The sequence below is a fragment of the Gopherus evgoodei genome, chromosome 7 (genome assembly GCF_007399415.2).
Source record: "Gopherus evgoodei ecotype Sinaloan lineage chromosome 7, rGopEvg1_v1.p, whole genome shotgun sequence".
NCBI lineage: Eukaryota > Metazoa > Chordata > Testudines > Testudinidae > Gopherus > Gopherus evgoodei.
This window is the reverse complement of record NC_044328.1, coordinates 35,686,268-35,711,430: the sequence shown is the minus strand read 5'-3', so window position 1 is coordinate 35,711,430 and position 25,163 is coordinate 35,686,268. Positions and strand designations below refer to the sequence as shown.

The window sequence follows — 25,163 nt, the reverse complement described above, 5'->3', positions numbered from 1 at the left end:
CAATCGTAGGTTTATAACATAAGTATAATCACAGATCAGTTCCAATGCACAAGAGGAATTCAGCAGGGGGAATGCCCTCAGACTACAGAAGTGCCTTTCCTCTGTCCCATGAAATTCCATTCATCTTTTGTTGAGATATAAACTGTTAACAATGGCCATTTCCCTTCGTGTTTGTGCATGGACACACAGGAGGATGAATTCACATTATACCGGAAACTGACAGTTCCTAACTTTAATAGAATTTTGTATACCTTAATATATGAATATAAGCAGTACATTTAAGATGATTAACTTATGGTTGTGATTACTTCCGCTAAACCTTAATTTTACAGAATCCTGCCAAGCCAATGAAATTTCAGAAATTGAAATTTTCCAAGGGAACATGCCACAAAGCATGTGTTTCTGGCACACTGACCAAGCACTAAGCAGTAGCATCTCATGACTGGAATAGTGGTTATGTTTTGGTTTCATTTTCTAAAAGTATCTTAAATATTTCTGCGTTCTCTGGCTGGTTTCTAATAAACACCCACTTTCATGAGTAACCATAGTCCCAACCAAATTATAAACAGAAAACTGGAACCCACGGTGTTTAACTTGTGATGTGAACAAAAGTTAGGCTGATGAGAATTAGGGTTGATGTTGCGTGAAACTTAGTTCAAATGAACAGTCCCTTACAACCAGTCTGCACATGTCTGAGTAAATTATCTTCCCCAATCTGATGGAAACTCTGTGAGGATAGAACTAAGTGGAGTTTCCTGCTTTGTCTATTAGTTTTCCCACACAAAGGAAAGATCTGTCTGGGGAAAAGGACAACTTAGGCAAAGTGAAAGATTCTGTATTTAAAAATGATGTAATTCTGTTACTCATCTGATTATGATCACTTTGATGTGTTAAATGAAAGGCCTTATACAAGGATGAGGCCAAACAACTGAAACACTATCCCTAATATTTGTTTCCTGTTTTGAGTACCTATAATACTGTCTTCTGCATCTATGTATTGCAATTGTTCAAAGCCAAGATGTGTGTTTCTATCCATGTTATTAATAGGTGCATTGTTTTACACAGAACCAAGATGTGGCTGTTTATTATGGTAGCGTGTTTGACACATGGAATTGAGAGTTCAGGAGAATGGATGTGAATCCTGAAGCATTCATGAATATTGTGAGTTGCATATTATTACTGGAGAAAAGGTAGGGAGTAGGGAAGTGTATTATGAATTTATGACATCTGAACTAATTTCTTCATTAACAGAGTGTCCTTTTAACCAAGTTCTTTCCCCAACCTAGCAATTATTTTCTCACACTTTTTTCTTTTCAAACGGGCCCCTGGAGTGTTCCTTTGCTGAAGGCTATATTGGACTAGTAAGTGAGACCTTGGTTATGTTTTTATTAGAGAGAGCAGCCCTTTGTTTTTGGTGTAGTGGAGAAGGCAGGTAAAGTGAATGGTGCCTTTGTTGTTTTTTTAATCAAAAGAATAGCTGTCAATTTAAAAATAAATGTAATGGGAGTATTAAAGGCTGGATTGTAACTTGGGTTATATGTCTGTGCAGGGGACTAAAAGGGAATAAAACTCCCCCTTACACAGGCTACCTACATTTTGTGTGCAGATATACAGGAGTAAGTGGAGCTGTTCACCTGCTTACTCTCTTCCTGGAGCAAGCAGGGGAGAGGAGAGGGCTGGAGCTGTAACATCACCCCCTACTCACTGGCCGGCGCAGGAGAGGTAACATGATGTGGAAGGTTTATTAATTTATTGCTGACGTAGGCTAGCAGTAGATTACTGCCCTCTGGGAGCAGGGGGGAAGCCACATTTCTGTGAACCCACTTTTCCTTCCCTACAATTATCCTGAGACATTGTTATCCCTTATGGTTACATGTGTTCTAAGAGAACAGATTTGGCTTGAAGAAAGAGCTGAGTAACCAGAGCAAGACAGTTCTTAAGTTTACTAAATTCTGTTTTCTAGGTGAGGCAATAACTGAATATGTTACCCAGCCTAGTTTAGCACATATGATATATTGGTTATTTATCATTCCACAATGCTCCATTACATCTCAGCTTAATATAAATTGCAAGTTTTCTTTCTATGTTTTATATGTTTGTTTTAGTTCTTTACCAGCAAAAGACTAACTCACAAACACCTTTCTTTCTTTCTTTTGGAGGCTTAATTACACTGCTCTACAATTTTTGAGCAGTCGTCTGCTTCAGAGATAAAATGTGATATTTATTATGTATTTTGATGTGCTGAATTCAAATATGACAATTAAAACAACTGATTGGCTACTGTTTCTAAGATATTTAAGTTTTTACATTTTATGTCTATGTATATTGTGTAGATAGTAGAGTTTTAAACATAAATTGTAAACCTAGGTCTTTTCATGTGTTTATGATTGCTTTACATGATGATATTTCACCTGTCTAGTTTATGTACCACTTTAAAAATCAGCAAATGGGTTATATAAATAAAATTTATTATGAAACAAAAGGCAAAAAACTATTATGTACATAGTTTAGTCCTATTCAGTGTCTACTCGGCTCTTCTTGGCTTGTCTCTTGTATTCATTAAATGGAGCATTTCTTGTCACTGTCCAGCAATAGTCTGCAAGCATTGATGGGCTCCATTTGCCCTGATAGCCTGCCAGGAGATTCCACTGCTGTAGTCTGGAGCCCAACAGCTCTGCCTTACTCTTGGGTAGTTCCAAATCCCTGACAAGGTCATTCAGTTCACCTTGTGTTATGAGGTGTGGTTCAGAGGAGGAGGATGGGAGAAAATGTGGGTCCTGTGACATTGATGGTTCAGGACCAGAAGTTTCATCCTCTTCCTCGTCTGACACAAGTGAGAATGATTCTGGTGCATCAGGAACCGGCAGTCCTTCTCCGTGGGGTACTGGGCGTATAGCTGATGGAATGTTTGGATAATGCACAGTCCACTTTTTCTTCTTTGACACACCTTTCCCAACTGGAGGCACCATGCAGAAGTAACAATTGCTGGTATGATCTGTTGGCTTTCTCCAAATCATTGGCACTGCAAAAGGCATAGATTTCCTTTTCCTGTCCAACCACTGGCAAAGATTTGTTGCACAAGTGTTGCAGCATATGTGTGGGGCCCACCTCTTGTCCTGATCTCCAATTTTGCAGCTAAAATAAAGGTGATAGGCTTTCTTAACCAGAGTGGTTATACTACGCTTTTGTGATGCAAAAGTCACTTCACCACAAACATAGCAGAAGTTATCTGCACTGTTCACACAAGTACGAGGCATCTCTGCTCACTTTGGCTAAACAGAAGTGTGTCCCTTTGCAAAATCAAACACTGACAAATAAGAGAGCACAACACTGTATGATTTCTAGAGCTGATATAGGGCAATTTGTTCATCAGAGTGACGTAACTTCATTATGATTGCTTCATCCATGACTTCTAGGAATAACATGATGCAATTCATATCATGTATGATGCAATACCAGCTTCAGATTGCATCATTCATTGTTTTGCCTAAAAAGCAAGTACTGTCCAAACCCAGTCATAGATTTATTCATAGATCCAGTCAAAGATGTATTTTAGTCATTTCTGGTTTAAATTGAGATCCCTTCCCTTTAGAACTCACTTATGCTCCGCCATTCCCAAGTCAAGGGTCGTATATACTGACCCAATAGCATATCTTGAAAACTAGAGCCAATCAACAATTTTAAGCATCATTTTCGTTCTCAGTGACCCAGAATTAGTAAAGTTGGACTACATTTATTTCAGAAGCATTTTGGCTGTAGAGCAGTGTTATGAGTAGACCGTTACATGATACAGGAATATCTCACCATTCTGAAATGCAATGTATGTAAAGAGTCCAGAGCATGGGCTGAGTGCATATGAAATGACTGCTTGTAAATTTTAAATGAATGAACTAAAAAGAATTAAATATATAAATAACATATTGTCACCTGGATCACATCCAATGCCATATTCAGAAAGAACGGTAATGTACATGGTAGAGGGACACAGACATACAGCAAAAGAACAAAGAAAAGGAAAGAGAAGTTTAAAAAAAAGATTGTGATGAGTGATTTGCAGGGTCATCCCTTGCTATCTCCTTGCTGCACAGGGTTTGGAGGCACTTGGTGGGCAGAAGCACGTGCAATCTTTTCTGTCCAGTTACCTGCTTGTTCTAAGGAGGCTAAGGAAGAGGATTGAAATGGAGACCAAAATGAGAGTACAATAATAATAATACAAATGATCTCCGAGGCTGAACTGCACAAAGTAAATTTAATAGTAACAGGTAAACCCAGTGAAATTATTCACAGATCCCCTTCCCTTGTGCCTCCACACAGGATGCTACACTTGCACTCACTGCTCTCCACAATGGTCAAGGAGGAGGGCAGGGTCCTGTCTTTAGAAAGTGTGAAGGAGTGTCTACTATAGTGGAAAAATCATGGGAGCTTAGCACCACTAACTCAGGCTGAACTCTTTTCAAAAGTTAGTGTCGCTCCCACTCTGGCAGATGCTTCTCCTGTACTCCCACAGGCATTCTGCGAACTTCCAGTGTTTCAGAGCCCTGCTCAAGCTTTCCAAATACCTCAAGTATTTACTGCCCGTGTAGGCAGTAGTTAGCCTTTGCCAATCTGATTTAGCTCTGCTTTTTAAGAAGCTCTGTGCAAGCCTTTACATCCCCATTTACATGTCAAAAGCCTCAGTTGCTTATTCTCTTTAGTTCTTTCAGCTTTTTTAAAGCCACTTGTCTCCAGAATTTACTAGACAGACCTACTGATCACACTGGAATGGGGTTTTTATATTTGGGAGCCATATTTTCCCCCTCCATCCACTTAGTTGCCTTTTGTTCAGGTTCAAAACTTGCCCTATCCCTATTTTTTGTCTTTCTTGTGTATTATTCACTGGCATTTATTTTCCTGAATCTAAACCACTAAGGGAATAGAGATTTCTTCACACTAAAATGTTACTGAAGCGAAGCTTGCTTGATGAAAAGTGCTATATAAGAGCCAGGTATTATCTTTGTTATTAATAGTAGACTTTGAAATGCATATTTCCTTCTAACATGGCCATTCTAGCATTGGTTTGCGACTTCATTCCTGAGTTTGTGCCTGCAGACAGTAACTCCTCACTTAATGCTGTAGTTATGTTCCTGAAAAACGCAACTTTAAGCAAAACGATGTTAAGTTAATCCAATTTCCCCATAAAAATTAATGTAGATGGGGGGGGGCTTAGGTTCCAGGGAAATTTTTTCACCAGACAAAAAAACTATATAGTATATAGATATACACACAGTATACATTTTAAACAAACAATTTAATACTGTTCACAGCTATGATGATTGTGAAGGTTGGTTGAGGTGGTGAAGTTAGAAAGTGGAAGAGGGTGGGATATTTCCCACGGAATGCAGTTACTGCTAAGTCAGTGGTTTTCAAACTTTTGTACTGGTGACCCGTTTCACATAGCAAGCCTCTGAGTGCAACCACCCCATATAAATTAAAAATACTTTTTATATATTTAACACCATTATAAATGCTGGAGGCAAAGCAGGGTTTGAGTGGAGGCTGACACCTTATGACCCCCCCATGTAATAACCTCGTGACCCCCAGAGGGGTCCCGACCCCCAGTTTGAGAACCCCTGTGCTAAATGATGAACTAGCACTGGGCTGAGCCCTCAGGGTTTAGCACATTGTTATTAATGTAGCCTCACACTCTACAGGGCAGCAGGAATGGAGGGGAAGGGAGATAGTATAGCAGACACAGACACACACCTTGTATGTGGGAGAGAGAGAGAGAAATGCACACTGCCCCTTTAAGTAAGCTGACCCACTCTTAAGTGCATTGTCTTGAGTCAGGAAGTTGAGACAGCAGCTCTCTCTGTCTCTCCACCCTGTTCTATATGGAGAAGAAGGGGTAAGTGGGGTGTAGGAGCAGGGGGGAGGGAGACACCCTGACATTAGCTTCCCTCTCACGCTCCCCCCCAAGCAGGAGGCTGGGGAGCCGCTCCAAGGCAGAGGGCAGGAGCAGCACATGGCAGTGGGGGTGGGATAGCTGCAGTTGAAAGCCTGCTGGGTAGCTGCAGCACAGGGAACTTAGGGGAACGGTGAGCTGATTGGGAGCTGCCAGTCCACCGTGGTTCCAACACCCACCAGCTAGCTGCAAGGGGCAGCTCTTCCTGTTAGCAGTGGACAAAGCAGGCAGCTGCCAAAGGACATTAGAAGGGAGCATTGCACAACTTTAAACAAACATGTTCCCTAATTGATCAGCAATGAAACAACCTTAACCGGAGGACTTTAAGTGAGGAGTTATTGTATCTAAAAGAGCTTGCAGATCCAATGTGGCAGGTTTCTAAATAGTCTGAGACTTTTCCATAGCTTGCTTGATCTTTTCAGAATCTTGTTGGGAAAGCAAGCCCTTTTGAAAGATTCCCAGGTGAAGTGCATCCACCAATCTGGATTCAGGATCTCTGGGATGACTCATCCGCTTTTGAGAACATACAGACATAGCATTATAGAACTTTGCTGCTGAGTACAGAGTAAACTGAAAAGGGGTGAGCCCAGACATGAGATCTAGTCTACAGTATCCAATGGGAATGCAGTCAGTTCTGTATAGCAGCCTTCCATGAATTCTCCTTTAAAACCTCAAATTCCTTTTTATTCTTACTACTATTTCTATTTTAATTTATTTTTGTTCTTCCTCTCTGCTGCCCCCACAGCTAAGCCTGTTCAGCTCCTGTCTGAGCTGAGACTCTGGACCTGAGTGATACTTAACAGCCCAGATCAAACCATCTGTCCCAGGGAGTGCATCTTTTCAGTGGGGATCTGTGTATGCCTCCCTGCTTGTGCAACATTATCCAGTAGCAGACAAAGTCAAGGTCAAGACCACAAAGTGCATCCTACTCAGCAGGATGTTCCCCTGGCCTACCCTCCCTAGTCTTCCCTTCATCAAAACCTATCAGAAGCTGCAGCTTGTCCTTCCATCTCTTTCTCCAAAACAGGCACTTCTACGGGTGACTCAGTACTTCTCAGTTTCATACCTTAGATGATATTATATCTGCACATGTTGGCCAGGGGAATCCTTTGCCGCCTGGTCATTTTCTTCCTACCACAGCTTTCAACATTCCTCTGCCTCACTCTGGTCTGAGTCATCTATACCTTCCCCTCAGATTCTGAGTCATGTGAGCTCCCTTCTTCTTGGCCTCATGGGCAAAGCACTAAAGCACTAAACTCAAGCAAAGCATTCAATTCAAACCAACAGAAAGGCTTCTGTGCTGCCTTGCATTGTAATTTATACCTCTGTGAAGTGGTGTAAATTTTTGCCTTTCTGACTTGTAAGACTTTACACTCACTCTTGCCTTAATCATTCTATACCCCACTTTGGTTATCATCCCTTCCCCATCACTCACTCACTTTTCCTTTCATTCTTCCTCCCTCATCCCACTCCATGCCCCCTCATTTGTTCTGAATTTATGATCTCATTGGTAGCTTAACTGTAATGCTATCTGCTGTAGCCATTCACAGTGTGGGGGTACTTGACAAGTATCTGTCCAGATGTTTATATGTGCGCCTTTGGAAAACTGAAGTCATTTTTTTCTCTCAGTAAAAAAACCAAAACAATATTTTTTACAAGGAACTCTGTAAAACTGAGCTGCCCCCTGTGCTACCATACCCACAGGCACTAGACATGATTATAAAGATGATCTCTTGTCCTCAGCTAATACAGCTTTCAAGCAAGGAGTTCTGCAAGTGGTGACCTCTCCTACTCATTTATCTTCTTGTGTCCCCCTTCTTTTCCTTATCTAGATTTCAGAATCTATGAATCTACTGCTTGTTACTGGCCAGAGACCACATACATCTAGACTCCCCAGATGCACTCTGCCTGAGAATGGGGCAATAGTGCATTCCTTTTAACTTTGTCTTCTAAGAGGAGTGCATTCAACAAGCCAGAGCCAATCTCTCTATTTTCTTCTATGTTTCACTTCTTATCCTTTAGAGATCGTTTAAATCAGCTTCTGCCTCCATATTTTTTTGAAGGTTAGCCAAGACCTTTCCAAAAGACCTGATTCCATCTTAATGGAAATATTCCTATGGTACAGGAAGACAAGTAGTGAAAAATGAGCTGTCCTAGTTTCAGTACTTCTTGTTTGGAACAGATTGCGTGTACACGGATTTTGTTTACTGGCTCATCTGAAACCTGGAAACTGTAGAAGCTTATGAAAATTAAACAGAAATAAGTCTTTCTAGATACTTCCATGTGAGAGACTCCCTGCTAATTGCCCCAGATAATGTCAGAAGTTCAGAAGTGCAAACAATTCTAGAAAACACGTTTGTTTTGTTTCCTGCAGAGTGAGATCATCCGCTACAGAGGATATCTGAGTGAAGAGTATAAAATTATGACAGATGATGGCTATTATCTTAGCGTCAACAGAATTCCCTTTGGCATAGGAAATAGTAAGAACTCAGATATGGCTCTATTTTACTAAATCAGGGGGCCCAGATAATCTCCATCCAGGAATATTACAGGAACTGGCATATGAAAGTGCAAGACCAATAGCAAGGATTTTTAATGAATCTGTAAACTTGGAGGTTGTATCCAATGACTGTAGAATTGCTAATAGAGTACCTATTTTTAAGAAAGAAATCAAAAGTGATCTGGGAAATTACAGACCTGTTAGTTTGACATCAATTCTATGCAAAATGTTTGAACAAATTTTGCATAGAAGTAAACAGTAATTGGAATAAAATACAACATGGTTTTACAAAAGGTAGATTGTGCCAGACCTATCTGATTTCCTTCTTTGAGATGATAACAGATTTTTTAGACAAAGTAAATGCAGTAGATCTAATCTACTTGGATTTCAGTAGATCTAATCTACTTGGATTTCAGTAAGATTTGACACACTTCCACATGGGAAATTATTAGTTAAAGTGGAGAAGATGGAGATTATGATGAGAACTGAAACGTGAGTAAGGAACTGGTTAAAGGGGAGACTACAATGGGTCATATTGAAAGATGAACTGTCAGGCTAGAAAGAAGTTACTAGTGGAGTTCCTCAGGCATCAGTCTTGGGACCAACCTTATTTAACATTTTTGTTAATGCCTTCGCACAAAAAGTGGGAGTGTACTAATAAAATCTGCGGATGCCTCAAAGTTGGGAGATATTGCCAATATAGTAGAGGACTGGAAAATCATACAAGAAGATCTGGAGGATCTTGTAAACTGGAGTAATAGAAATGGGATGAAATTTAATAATACAAAGAGCAAGGTCATGCACTTAGAGATTAATAATAAGAATTTTTGCTATAAACTGGGGACTTATCAGTTGGAAGCCACAGACGAGGAGAAGGATCTCGGAGTATTGGTTGATCACAGGATGACTACGAGCTACCAGTGTGATGTGGGCATGAAAAAGTCTAATGCAGTCCAAGGATACATCAGGTGAGGTATTTCCAGTGAAGAAAGGCAAGTGTTAGTACTATTTTACAGGCACTGGTGAGACCTCATCTGGAATATTGTGTGCAATTCTGGTCTCCTGTGTTTAAGGAAGATGAATTCAAACTGGAACAAGTTCAGAGAAGGGCTACTAGGATGAGCCAAAGAATGGAAAACCTGCCTTATGAGAGGAGACTCAAAGACCTTGGCTTGTGTATCCTAACCAAAAGAAGGCTCAGGGGAAATATGAATGTAGGGTGACCAGATGTCCTGATGTTATAGGGACAGTCCCATTATTCGGGGTTTTGTCTTATATAGGCACCTATTGCCTACCACCCACTGTCATGATTTTTCACACTTGCCATCTAGTCACTCTATAGGATTTCTCTCTGGATAAATACCAAGGAGAGGGAAGACCTATTTAAGTTAAGCACCAACGATGATACAAGAACAGATGGATATAAACTGGCCATCAGTAAGTTTAGGCTTGAAATTATATGAAAGGTTCTAACCATCAGAGGAGTAAAGTTTTGAAACAGCCTTCCAAGGGGAGCAATGGGGACAAAAAACATAATTTACTTCAAGATTCAGCTTGATAAGATTATGGAGAGTATGGTATGATGAGACTGCCTACAATGGCATGTAACTAGTATGCGACTGCTAGTAGCAAATCTCCAACAGATGTGCCATTTTGAAAGAAATCCAGGAAGAGGAGTTCAGTGTTATTTTATTATCCTATTAGAGAGATACCACTTTTGTAAAATAATCCCTCTTTCTTTCTCAGGTCTCAAACCTGTTCTTCTGCGGCATGGCTTAGTTTTAGAGGGAACCACCTGAGTTGCGAATGTGGCCAGTGGCAGCCTGGGCTTCATATTAGCAGATGCTGGCTATGATGTTTGGATTGGACATAACAGAGGGAACTATTGGGCAAGAAAACACTACAACCGTACAGCTGATCAGGAGGAATTTTCAGATAACAGGTACCTTAAACTTAATGGCAGAGAAACTTTTAAAATCTTACTATTTTATTTTATTTTATATTTTAGTGATTTTTATATTTATAAACCAATGGGTCCGATTCACTGATACATTCCAGCTTCTTTGTATTGCTCTCTTTATGACACAACATAGTCACAAAAGCATTGTAATGGGCTGATGACAGTCTCTACCAATATGTCAGTAATTTACATCAGCTGATGTGCTTATACCACTCAGACTTAATTAACATTAACCATTTACTCAGCTGCACACATCTGCTGATGTTCAAGTGTGGGATCCCCAAAGGTATTTAGGTACCTAAGTCCCAGTTTTGGCTCCACTGTGATCCTCAAAACTCCCAGTGAAGCCTAGACTTACTCGGCACCAACATTTTTCAGAGTAAAAAATCCCTCGGCACGTAAGTTTCTGCCTCTGGCCATGCACACTGCAGCCTCCCTCTAGGCACCCAGGGACCTTATCTCCCACCCCAGAATTATTCATGAACCGGTGAAACACCTCAGGCATATGGCTGCCAAAGTTTCGTGCAGGGCCCAGTCCTGTAGGGGTGCTCAGAGGCCACCTGCCATATCAGGTCCCATTCAAAGTCAGGCAAGAGGAAGTTTTTGCTGTCTGTCATAACTTTTAGTCCACGGGTTAGAGCACTCTCCTGGGTTGTGAGAGACACAGGTTCAGTTTTTCCCTCATTCCTAGAGGAGGAGAAAGGAATTTGAACGGTAGTCTCCAGCCTCCTGGGAGCATTCTCTAATCACTGGATTATGGGATATTCTGATGTGGGAGCTCTCTGTTTCTCCTGTTGAAGCTGTTCCACTGTGGATAAATAATGCAAGAATAATTGTAGCAGGGAGACTGGAACTGGGGTCTTCTACCTCCCAGATGGGTGCCCTACAACTGTCCTACAGAATCATTCCCATTCTCACTCCCTTGCTCTCTTTTGGGCCCAGTGACAGTTAAATGATTTATCAACAGTGGAACAGTCATTAGATCAGAGGAGGAGAGAATGGGAATGACTCTGTAGGTCAGTGCTTAGACTCACAGAAATGTAGGACTGGAAGGGACCTTGATAGGTCATCTAATCCAGTCCCCTGCACTGAGGCAGGGCAAAGTATTATCTGGACAATCCCTATTACATGTTCGTGTAACCTGTTCTTAGAAACATCCAGTGACAGAGATTCCACAGACTGCCCAGGTACTACGTTCCAGTGCTTAGCTACTCTTCCAATTAGGAAGATTTTCTAATGTCTAACTTAAATCTCCCTTGCTGCAATACAAGTTCATTACTTCTTGTCCTGTTTTCAGTGGTTAAGGAGAACAATTTATCACCCTTCTCTTTGTAGCAACCTTTTATATTCTTGAAGACAGTTGTCCTCTCCCCCCCTTTAGTCTTGTCTTCTCCAGACTAAACAAACCCAGTTTTATCAATCTTTCCTCCTAGGTTGGGGTGGGGAACCCACAGACTGGATCCAGCCAGTTGCTTAATATCACCTGGCCCGTGGCAAGTCTCAGCTTGATAAGATTATGGAGAGTATGGTATGATGAGACTGCCTACAATGGCATGTAACTAGTATGTGACTGCTAGTCGCAAATCTGGCCCATTTTTTAATTTCACCTGGCCCATGGCAAGTCTCGGTGCTGCAGGCCAGAAGCCTCAAGCCTTGGCATCCGCCTGTGGAGCTGTGTGTGGCCCGCTATTGATTTATTTTTCCTGTGGGTCAGTGGCCCTTGATAGCAAAAGGGTTCCCCACCCATGTGCTGGGGTCATTTTTTTTCTTGGTCCTTAAATCATTTTGTGCACAGAACTGACACAATACTCAAGATAATGCCTTATCAGTGCCAAGTAGAGTGGAAGAATTATTTCTCATGACTTGTTTGCAACACTCCTTCTAAAACATCGCAGAATGGTGTTTGCTCTTGTTGCAACAGTATTACATTGTTGACTCTTATTAGTTTTGTCGATCACTATCACTCCCAGATCCTTTTCTGCTTACTCCTTCCTAGCAGTCATTTCTCATTTTACTTTTGTGCAATTGATTATTCCTTCAAAGTGTGGTACTTTGCCTTTGTCTTTATTTAATTTCATCCTATTTCATTTCTCCAGTTTGTCAAGATCATTTTGAATTCTACTCCTGTCCTCCAAGTGCTTTCAACCTCTCCCAGCTTTATAAATGAACTCTTGATGCCTGTTACCCAATTAATTTATGCACATATTGAATAGAACTGGACTCAGGACAGATCCCTGCAGGACCTTACTCAATATGTCTGTGATGGGTTGTCACCCCTGGGGTGCAGTCTAGGAGCCATGAGAAATCACTACGCCTCTCTAACTACTCAGTTGGACTGGCCCTGCTCACTCTGCTTCCTTGGTTAGAGACGCAGCCAGACTTATCGAGGCCTGTTATTACCCAGCATGACAGCAGATGGTGCCACATGCCCAACCTGAGCTACCTGAGAGTGCTTTACCTGAGCCACCCAAGTACATACAGCAGACCCCAGGCAGTTTCCCAGCTCCCAGGACACACCTCCCTCTGAGTATAAACCCAAAATTATATCATCTTGCATTGCACAGGGATTTGTACAGTGTAAGCTTATTAATATGTCTGCCCCTCCCTCTATGTGGAGGGGAATTATGCATACTGGTGGTAACCAAGCTGAGATTTTTTCCCCCGACACTTCACTTAAAGGTGCACTGATATAGGTTAAAATATGAAATAAGTTTATTGACTACAAAAAGATAGATTTTAAGTGATTATAAGTGATACCAAACGATCAAAACATTTACCTAGTAAATAAACAAAACCAACAAATGATGCCTAAAATATGAGAAAGATTAAGATATGAATTAGCAGAGTCTCACCCTGGCTGATAATACAAGCAGGCTTGCAGATTCTTAAGGGACAAGTTGCATTTGCTTTGCAGCTTGGGATTCCTTCCCCCGTTCCAAGTCGTTTCCTTTCGGAGCTTCTCTGGTGTTGAGTTTTGGGGGAATCAAGAACAACAGATGATATTACTTTTTGCATAGAGCCCTTTGTTTCAAACCTGGTTCCCAGACCACTTTGTGGAAAAATACTGACATCGCAAAATGGAGTTCAGAGTCATGTGGCCTGGTCACATACCCTTGCAGAGTCATAGCCATTACTTACAGGCTGGCTGAAATGTCCACAGGAAGGTTAAGCTATTCCACAACCCATTGTCTTAGTGCTAATGATTCATCAACAATCTGGTTTCTTCATTGTTGTACCTGAAAGGCTGGCTGGGGGTGTTTTCCAGAGTAAGCCTGTTTGAAATGTGGATCCATAGTCAATATTTATAACTTCAGATACAAAAATGATACATGCATAAAAATAGGATAATTGTATTCAGTAAATCATAACTTTTCCAATGACACCTTACATGCCCCATCCTGTACAAAATGCATCATGATTATGCCATTATCACAATATTACTATTACGAATGTGGAGTGTAATGTCACAATGCCCTTTCAGCTTCACTGTGAACCATTGATAACTACTCTTCAAGTACAGTTTTCTAAAAAAAGTTACTACAGTCAAAGCATATTTCATCTACTGTTTCCCCATATCCACAAGGCTTGTTGCCCTGTCAAAGAAAGTGCACTGAAGATCTCCTGGCTAAGCCAAGGTGGTCTCTTACCATGGTTCCAGTCCTGAGGCTGGTTTTGTTCAACATATTTATCAGTGATCTGGATGATGGGATTAATTGCACCCTCAGCAAGTTCACAAATGATGCTAAAATGTGAGGAGAAGTAGATATGCTGTAGGATAGGGATAGGGTCCAGAGTGACCTAGACAAATTGGAGGATTGGACCAAAAGAAATCTGATGAGGTTCAACAAGGACAAGTGCAGAGTTCTGCACTTAGGAAGGAAGAATCCCAACACAGGCCTGGGGACTGACTGGCTAAGAAAGCAGTTCTGCAGAAAAGGACCTGGGGATTACAGTGAACGAGAAGCTGGATATGAGAACGCCAATAGCATATTGGGCTGCTTTAGTAGGAGCATTGCCAGCAGATCGAGAGAAGTGATTATTCCCCCTCTATTTGGCACTGGTGAGGCCACACCCGGAGTATTGTGTCCAGTTTTCGTCCCCCCCCCCCACTACAGAAGGGATATTGACAAATTGGAGAGAGTACAGCAGAGGGCAATGAAAATGATTAGGGGGCTGGGGCACATGACTTATGAGGAGAGGCTGAGGGAACTGGGGTTATTTAGTCTGCAGAAGAGAAGAGTGAGGGAGGATTTGATAGCACCCTTCAACTACATGAAGCAGGGGAGGTTCCAAAGAGGATGGAGCTCATCTGTTCTCAGTGTTGACAGATGACAGAACAAGAAGCAATGGTCTCAAGTTGCAGCGGGGGAGGTCTAGGTTGGATATTAGGAAACACTATTTCACTAGGAGGGTGGTGAAGCACTGGAATGGATTACCTAGGGAGGTGGTGGAATCTCCTTCCTTAGAAGTTTTAAGGTCCAGCTTGACAAAGCCCTGGCTGGGATGATTTAGTTGGTGTTAGTCCTGCTTTGAGCAGGGAATTGGACTAGATGACCTCCTGAAGTCTCTTCCAACCCTAATATTCTATGGTTCTATGATTCCAATATTTTCTACACATTGGCATAGTTTTGCTTTTGTGCCCTTAATAATGTTTCTTTTTAAAAAACTGCTAACACTCCTGACCTCTTCCCTCCTCCTCCACTTTAGACTTGCTTCCCACCGGATCTTACCTGCCAATTCTTTGAGTTTGCTACAATCTGCCTTCTTGAAGTTCATTGTCTTTATTCTGTTTTCCTTCCTACCATTCCTTGGAATAATGAACTCATCATATCATGATCACTTTCATCCAAACTGTCTTCCATCTTCAAATTCTCAACCAGTTTCTCCCTGTTTGTCAGAATCAAACCTAGAACTGCCTCTCCCCTAGTTGCTTTCTCCATATTCTGTAATAAAAAAGTGGTCTTCGTTGCATTCCAAGAACTTCTTGGATAATCTGTGCCCTGCTGTATTATTTTTCCCAACCAATGCCTGGATAGCTGATGTCCCCCATCACCCCCAAATCCTGAGTTTTGTATGAATTTTTTTAGTTGTTTAAAAAAGCCTCACCCAGCTCTTTTTCCTGTACACGTGGTCTACAGTAATGCACCCCCCCTCAGGAGTGTAAACCCAAAATTGTACTGTCTTGTGCTGCACAGGGAACTGTACAGCATAAAGTCATGAAATTCTCCCCCTCTCTCTGCCCCAAGTTATGACCCCAACACACACTGGTTTTAGATAAAGCAAAAACAAGTTTATTAACTACAAAAGATAGATTTTAAGTGATTATAAGGGATAGCAAAGAGATCAAAGCAGATTGTGTGTTTTGTTTAATTGCTAGGTAAACTAAGCTTAATATACTAAAGACATTGGAGATGAATAGCAGATCCTCACCCTAAGTGGTGATACAGGCAGGCTGCAGATTCTTAAGGGGCAAGCCATATTTGCACTCTGTAGCTTGCAAGCTTGTCTTTCACCAGCAGAAATCGGTCCAATAAAAGATACTACTTCACCCACCTTGTCTCTCTCATATCCTAGAACCAACACGACTGCAGCTACACCACAAATGAAACTGGAATGACATTCTGACCTGGACTGGGAGGTGATAGTTCTTATAAAGACCATGATTCTCTTTCCTTGGTGCCAAAATGCTTCCCATGTACCTAGTCTTAGTCCAGGTGAGGCCGTCATAATTCCAACCCTCATCCACTCAGTCTCTGGATTCTTAGTCCCAGTGAGCAAGCAGGACGCTGATATTGACAAAATTTCTGCCCTTAGTAGCCCTGATTCCTTTCTTTGGGACACTTGGAAATGTGTAAGAGAAATTCCAGGCCCCACAGAAATGTGTGGTTTGGAAGTTTTTGATTTCCAGTATATTTTGATGCAGATGTGAATTGCTTTCCTGCCATATACCAATGCCAATATGTGCAGTCCTGAGTGTGTGTTTAATCTAGGTAATGTTTAGCTTTCTTTCTGTTTTACATCTGATTTCTTACAAATAAAAGGACAAATTCTCTGCTGACAAAACTGACCTGAAGTTAATGGTGTTATGCCAGGAAAGAATTTTGCATAAAATCTCTAAATTATGGTTCAGGATGAATGTATCCTTACATCAGATTAGGTGTTTGAACAAATACAGAATTATTCCTCATCTCAAACATTCAAAAATCACGAATCAGGCCCCCCTAAGGTTGTGAAATTGGTGTAACAATTATAAGATTTTTAAAAAGTAACAGCTCGGGAGGAGGGGGATGTCTTTTTATTTGCCTTCTGGATTTTGAGCTCTACAGTTCAGTTAGTCACATTTTTAAATCCTTGTCCATAACAATGAAGGCTAGAAACGTCCTTTCTTTAAATGAAATCTAAGATTCTTGTATAATCAGTTGTGTCAAGGAGCTGAAGCTTTATATTTAACTCCAAACACTGGGATACATTTAAAATTGCAATAGTTGGCAACAGTGGATGTGTTTTAAAGTTGTATATAGCAAGTTTGTGTTTGTTTGTTTTTCAAGATTGCTCAGGTCTATTTCTTGTGTTTTCTCAGGTTTCATTGCATTTTCATCAATGCCAGAGCGGGCTCAAAAAATCAAAATACTAATTTTCCACCATGGGTACCCATGTGTGGCTGCACTGGTGAGTACTTGCCATAAATGCTAGTGTAGACACAGCCATAAAGAGACTTCTGGCCTTGGACATTGTTTGTGTCTCAAAAGGACATTTAATATTTTTTGAGCTTGTAGGGAGCAGAGAGGAAACCAAACTATGGAAAACAAGAAATGTTTAGGTGCTAGAGTAAGGGTTAAGAGTAGAATTGCTGGGATCACTCAGCTTGAGTGTACAAGGTCAATAAGACCACTTTTTAAAAACCTCAGCGATGAATCTTTGGAATTACATATTGATGAATATGCATCTATAGAATACATTGACTAAGAACATGAGAAGATACCTATCCTGGAGTCTTAAGTAAATTTACTCTTTAAAGGTGCCACTTCAGTATATCCTAGAAGCATCTTAAGCCTCTGAACAATCTTTACTCCTTAAAAACTGCAGTCTCTGTAAGTAGCCTCTTTTTAATGTTAGAAGAAAACTAAAATGAGATTAATAAAATAAATATATTCAGCAGTATCATGTTATACTGGGTCATAATAATATCTTATCCTTACACATAACCTGGGAAACAGGGCAAGATCCTGTGATGATTGCTGCTTAATTAGATCCTTCCCCCACCTGCACGAAGTGGCTAAGAATGTTAATTATCTACTCTTCAATCTTGGGGTACTGATACTTCATTACAGTTGTTAGAAAGAGAACACAGTGAACTCAATTGTTTTATTATTCCTACATGCACATTTTCTTTTACTCTCCCCTCTCCCTCTTTCTTTCCGCCTCCTGCCCCGCACCCCCCTGGGTCCCACAATGAGGTTTCCCATAGAATTTTCACAAGCACAAGGGATGAGCCCCAAACCTTCTGGCTAGTAGTGTGCCTGGGCAAAACTGTATGACTCAGAACAGGATACTAACATAGCAAGAAGCTACAACAGGATGTGCATTAGTAGTTTGTTGCCACATGTGCAGTAGATTACACACCTTGGGTATGTTATGAAGCATGAGATCTTCAGCCTTGTGCCTTCATCTGTGCAGGAAGTGCACCAGTAGCCACCTACTCTACACAATGGTATGGCTTATTTTTCTGACTTGTAACATACCTGAAGGTGAAGTGGATACTTTGCAAACAGATAACTAGATGAGTCTCTCGTGCAAGACATTTATCCTCTTCAGTTTATACATCACATAACAAACAAGAGGCACAAAAGGAGCAGGTGGATTTGGACCAGGTTACATAATTTAAATCAGGTGGAGACTCATATTCCTGTATAAGTGTCTGTAGGACTGGAGCCTCAGTTAGTTCATGTCACCTTAGTGAGTAGGACTCCTCCTTAAGTTTTACTTTAGTACATGAATCAGATCACATTCCATAGACTTCATGGCAGAGGTGAGTCATTGAGATATGAATGAGGAGAGGCGGTGATGGATTGGGGAATTACATATCTTTATATTAGGAAAGGCAGTCCATGGTAAAAGAATATGATTTTTTAAAAGTGTGTGTGGATGTGTCTTTACTTCAGTAGAACTATTCGTGTGCTTAAAATTAAGCACGTGCTTGCGTGCTTTGCTGGATTGGGGCCTTAGCCTCTTCAGTCAGGATATGGACGTAAGAGCTCTGATGCAGCTTCCTATAGCTGGATGCATCACACCTGTTTTCTCTTGCACAGCTGAGCGCTGTAGCTGACCTGTGGGGGGAAGCGGCTTCTTCCCTCTGATGTCTCTCTGGAGCAGGAGTGATAGCAACAGTCTATCGAAGGTAGAAGAGTGCTTCCCTTCCTAGCCCAGCCTCTACAGTCAGCTGCCCCAGGGAAGCGGCTGTGCTGCCTTGAAGAGTCACTGACTGTAGGAAGCTGAATGAAAGGCCGTTTAGTTGGGGTCTGAGAGAAGGAGATAGAGGGGTGGAAGCTGGAACTGTTGAAAGCACTGGCTGTTTGGGGAGGAAACCTCTGTAAGAATTTTTCTTGGAGATCCTCCCACTGTCATCCCATGGGGAGAAGCAGGAGGATTAGTGCAGGAGTCAAGGCTTGCCCTGCTCCCCTGAAAAGGCTACCTGGCTACCCCCAAACCTGTCTCCATCCTGTGTTCTGGCCTCTAGTGCCCAGTAGAGCACTTCCCCTTTCCCCTCAGCCCCTTTGTAATGTGACTTCATTATACCATGCTCACATTGACCATATCAGGGAATGGCTCTGCAAAAAAGTTAATACAGACTGCGCCTATATCACTTTGTCAGAGGAGACCCCCTGGGAATGAAGGAGAGATTATATGCATCTTACCCTGGCGCTGGGCTACCTACTCCTTTGCCCAGTCCTTCCAGCATCCTCTACAAACAATGTATGGAAGGTCCTCTATAGGGAGAGGAAGGGAAACAGTGACATGGAGATGGCTGGATCTCCCTTGAGAGAACCATACAGGGAGGATGCCCTCACACATGGATCAGAGTGGCATGAGAGAGGAGAATAAGGTCTAAAATAAGTTATTACAAACTTTAACAGAAACATTTATCAAAATACTGGAATAAATTATTTGGTTAAAACAAAATACCATGCACACTCACTGGTACAATATGAAAACAAAATATATGTATAGATGATAAGATAAAATAGTAATTTCATTTCAATGGACTAAATTTTCTTTCCTTTCCTTTCCTTATTATTAACGCATCCATTCTTTTGTAACAGAAATCTTATAAAACTTGTTTACAGCTTAAATAAGCTTATTATATACACAATTATGAATTGGCCTTTGGAAATCCTTAAAGCTGTATTAACAAGGTTTGCTACGAGTTGCTTTCTTCATTTTGTAGTATTGATCGCATGTTGTGGTTGATGCTTTTCTACTCTTCGTCTTCCGTATCCGTTAAAGTCTTTCATTACCATATACTTAGGTCCAAACGTCTGTTTTTCTTACATTTAAACGTGTAACCTGTTTTACTTGTTGTATCAAAACTCTGTGATATTAATCTTTTTTTTCTTTTTTCCTTCAAGTTTAATTGTGGCTATAGTTGAAAGGGTTTCTCCCCAACCTTAGTATTTTTTTTTTAAATGTTCTTAAACTATCAGGTTTGGTGGCTGGGAATGTGACCCTGTTCCAGCAGATTCCAAAAAGTTCCATCACATTTCTAAGTAACTATCTTTGTATCTTCTCCCTCGTAGAGTTCTGACTGATAAGTTAGTTTTTCTAGTACCAGAATTCCCCACACTTTTTGATACCAGTCAGTAGTTTTAGGACAGTCTGTCCTCTTCCACCATCTTGCTATAGCTAGTGGCAACTCAGAGATGTGTGATCAGTTTTTTCTGGCTTTTATAAGATGCAGAGTTTTCAGGACAACTTAATAAAAATACTTGGATTATCTGACAGCTGACATCCTGATCTTCCTTATGATTTTCCAAAATGTTTTAATTGTTGGCCTCTTCCACCATATATGGAGAAATCATCCTATTTCATTCCATTCTCTTTGGCATTTGCTCTATCCCTGTACCATAAATAAGTTTAATTTTAAGGGGAGTGAGAAATTGATAAAGAATTTTAATGTAATTTTCTTTTAATAATGTGTTTATTTATGAGTGGGGACCATTGCCCCATATATTTGTCCATTTCTCAATTTTGGTGTCTATGCTTATGTCAATTTTCTATCGTTTCATGAACATAGTTATTTGCTGTAAGTTACAGTGATTACTTTATATAGAGTGGAAAGTAAGCCTTTGTGTTTCATGGATGTGGAGTAGTTTTTCAGATTCTGTCAATCAATGGACAAAATTCTAATGGATTTCCCTGTATGATATTAAAGAATTATTTCATTTGTCTCAAAGCCATGAAGAGGGATATTTTATATCTCTCTAGTCCAACTTCATCATCAACTATAACTGCATCAACCTGGATCATCTCCAAGAGCTCTCAACCATCAGCTTTACCACTCTGGTTTCCAGAAGGATAATTATTATACTGAAAAATCTATTGTATTTCTATAGGCTCTTTGCTTAACTGCAGACACCTTCTCGTACAAGTAAATCAGTGGGCATAGCATCTCAGAATATAATTCTGATCAATGTAAGAATGAACATAGAATGTGAGCTCTGGACCAGTACTGAAATGATTCACTCAATCTTAGGGCTGCATGGCTTTTAAAAGCCATTCTGGTTGGTTGCCTTATCAGTCTGGAATTAAATTTTTAAAGTGACACAAGCAAGTATTTTAACAAGATTATGATATCAGTCTCCATTCTGAAAAGCTGCCTACTGTTTCCCTTTTTAATAGAAACAATGTCTAATTAATTCCTAATGTTTCCTTTAAAATCAACTGTTCATTTTGATCATTTCAGGATACTTTGGGACAGAACAAATAATAAAAGATATTAAAATGTGTATATTTTCTTTCTTAGAAATTTAAAACAGGAGAATTCAGATATTTTGATTATGGCAGCTAGGAAAATGAAGTTAAATACAACCAAGTAAGAAAAAGCCATGATCTCTTAAAAGTAAAAATAAACAGAATACTACAGCAAGAATATTTCTAACGAGGGAATAAAATATATTAGCTGCATTGTCTGATTGTGGTGGAAATATCTTAGTTGATTTATCTGAATTATTCAATACTTTGCTCAAAATATTTTCACTGCTGCAAATTGTCTGTTGTCTGTCCACTGTCCCTGTCCAGCTGTTGTTATTCTATTGACTTTCCAGCGAAATCCGTGAAACTCAAGGATGTTCTCACTACATCTAATAATGAAATAGTTGCATTCTTTCTGGATGCACCCAAAACTTCAGGCAGATATCAAGCCACAGATGAATATTTTGTGTTTAAAACTTACTACTTCACAGGCTTTCACTTTTAAAGCTGTTCAATTTGTTTTCCAGACTGAAGCCCCCTTGTATAGGTTAGAAGTTAATGAAAGTTCTAACTGCATTGTGGCATAGTGGAGAGAACTGACTTGTGGACCTGCAGGATATGAAAATATTACTCCCACAAATCACTATTCTACAGTATGAAAAGTATTTTCCTGATTGGGCCCATTTTGATTTCATTTGGGGGTCTTGATGCTGCTGAGCGAGTTTACGGTGAAATAATTGATCTGATGAAGAAACATCCATAGAATTGCATATTAGTGTTTTAGAATTAAGCAAGATTTAGAAAGAGTCCTTTGAAATAAGCTTTGTATCTGAACTAACTGTAGGGTTTACCCAGGTGTTTGCTATGATTCCTTGGATTTGCACTACTTGTCGTTATCATATTCTATCCTGCTGGTAATTCGGGGACCTCCTCAAGGATCTGAATTTGATTTCTTAGAGGAGATAGGTGAGTCATCCCTGTGATCAGGGAGCTCAGAGACTGAGTTGCAGAGTCTCCTTGTATCCTCCTCAATCACCCATGTGAAATCCACATCATTCTGGCTCTATATTATGTCACATAACTACCAGCTCCAATCCTGCAAATCCCTTATTATGCCAAACACTTAATCTCTCAGTGCCTCAGTTCCTCACTGGTAAAATGGGAATACAAATACTTCCTTTCTCACCCCCTTCTCGGTCTTTATTCCTACAGTTTAGCTCCATGTGATGTTTTCAGACTAGTTTATTCACTGAAAAATGCTGGTTTGAGTAACCTGAAACTATTTGCAAATTTGACACAAAGCCCCTGAATAGTTTTAGTCAAAAGAATTTTTTCAGATTTGATTCAAAAAGGGATTTAGAAGCTATTCACAAAATGGGGGCAAGGAGATGGTGATGTGCTGCCTGCAGCCTGGTGGTTAAGGTACTTGTCGGGCATATAGGAGAGGCCAGTTTTAATCCGCACTTTGGATTAGAGAGTTGAATCCAGGTATCTCCCCTCCCAGGTGAGTGCCCTAACTACTGCGCTAGAGGATATCTGTCAGTGCAGCGCTCTGTCTCTCCTGTAGAAGTGCTTCACTTTGTATGAAATTCTTGAATAGTCATTGGGCCAGAGGAAGAATGAAAATGACTCTATTTTCAGACATGGGATGCCATCTCTTACGCATTTCTAAGTGATTCAGCATCAGCCTAAGGGATCAGGGAGGCATTAGGGGGCTCGGGCACATGACTTAGGAGGAGAGGCTACTTTAGTCTGCAGAAGAGAAGAATGAGGTGGGGATTTGATAGCACCCTTCAGCTACCTGAAGGGGGGTTCCAAAGAGGATGGAGCTCGTCTGTTCTCAGTGGTGGTCTCAAGTTGCAGTGGGGCGGGGGAGTCTAGGCTGGATATTAGGAAAAACTGTTTCACCAGGAGGGTGGTGAAGCACTGGAATGGGTTACCTAGGGAGGTGGTAGAATCTCCATCCTTAGAGATTTTTAAGGTTCTGCTTGGCAAAGCCCTGGCTGGGATGATTTAGTTGGGGTTAGTCCTGCTTTGAGCAGGGGGTTGGATTAGATGACCTCCTGAGGTTTCTTCCAGCCCTAATCTTCTATGTTTCTATGATCAATTGTTCAGTCTCGCATGCATGTACTTAGCTTTAAGGCTACTGTGTTACATGTTGGCTGGATGCAAACTAGTTTAAATTTAATTTTCTCTTGTCATGTTCACACAAAGCAATTGCTGATCTGTGTGCAGTGTGCAAGTTGTAAAGGGTGCCAAGCTGTGTCTCAACCCATATAAAATATATTACTTGCATTATGTGTAATGCTCTGTAATCACCACAGTCTTTGACATAAACCAACAGCACAAACATGAAGACTTAGCTAAGAAGGGTTTAGTCAGATGCTTGTCCAACTCAGTTAGTTGCCACTGTGCCTGGGAGCTGGTAGGGGCTTTTTCTGTGGCATAGCTAAACAACAAGTAAATAAACTTAAAATGGACTTTGCATGGACCTTTGTATGAGTAAACTTTAGCTCACTCCGGTGTCTATGTTAAGCAAATACAAAAGGAGAAGAGAGAGCATGGCCAAAGCACATCTGTAGTGTACGTTAGTTGCAGAAAACACTTTATGGTATGCCCCCAGCTCTAGCTATTAATAAGCCAAACACTTCTATGCTTAAACTGCATGTTTTAAAAAAGAATTATTTTATTGCATACACCAGCATATCAACAAACGTCAGAGCACCGGGCACATATTCAGGGGGAGTGGTGTTTTCTGCCAGTTACGCTATTGCCTTCCATGGCACTGCATGGCTGTACATGAATGCAGAATTTGGCCCACACAGTGATCTAGTCACAGGAAGGAATAGCATAGGATTAACAATCAGTCCCCATTTCCCAGTTATGTTCACTCAAAATATAATGTTGAACTCAAGCTAGATTTATCCTTCAGTTTAGTCAGCTAAATCAATATATATTATTGTAGAATGATGAACAAATCTATGCATGTGATAGGAAATAATATATGCAGCCTGTAAAGTACAGTCTATTTTATATAATTATTAAATTCTTCACAAACTTTGAATGATTATAACTTTTGGAGACATCACATCCCAATCTCATGTTTTAGGGGTGAGATTACTCCTATTAACAAACACTGGGAGGGGATATGAATAGTCCCTTTATCTTATAGTGGATGAAGTTAATAGCAAGCCGGAGATTAGCAACTTTCGGTTAATAGCGACATTATGCCAGAAGCTGAGTCCATCCCATTGACATTAATGTTAATGAGATTTGGATACTGGCAACAGGCATGCTGCTTAACAACAACTTTTTACCTCTCCCTGCTTGTTCTGCCCTGGTATTGGTGGCCCAGGCTTAGCACATCCCCTTAGCACATCCCGGGTTTAACACTTTCTTCCTTGGCTGCAGCCTCACAAATCTGCCTTTTGGGGACCCACTGCCCAAATAGGAGGTAGCGGACTGGGGCACATGCATCTCCACCCAGTGGGGAAGCCCCTGCTGGAGTCTTGGTGCTGTAGGCTGGGAGGGGAGGTTGCAGGCTGGGCAAGAGTGTGGTAGGGGGACAGGGGTTTTCCATGGAAATCTCAGGAAAAACTTTCTACCTGTGTGAATGGTAAGACTGCCTAGGGAGGGTATGGAAGCTTCATCCCTGGAGGTTTTCAAAAGGAGGCTGGATAGCCACCTGTCTTGGATAGTTTAGACACAACAAATCCTGCATCTTGGCAGAGGGTTAGACTAGATGACCCTTGTGGTCCCTTCTAACCCTATCGGCCTATGATTCTAAATATTGG

At 40.8% G+C, this 25,163-nt stretch overlaps 1 pseudogene; it reads left to right on the top strand.

Annotated features, from left to right (window-relative positions):
- Positions 1-1,023: 1,023 nt before the first annotated feature.
- Positions 1,024-17,228, top strand: LOC115655372 (annotated as a pseudogene).
- The last annotated feature ends 7,935 nt before the right edge of the window (positions 17,229-25,163 follow it).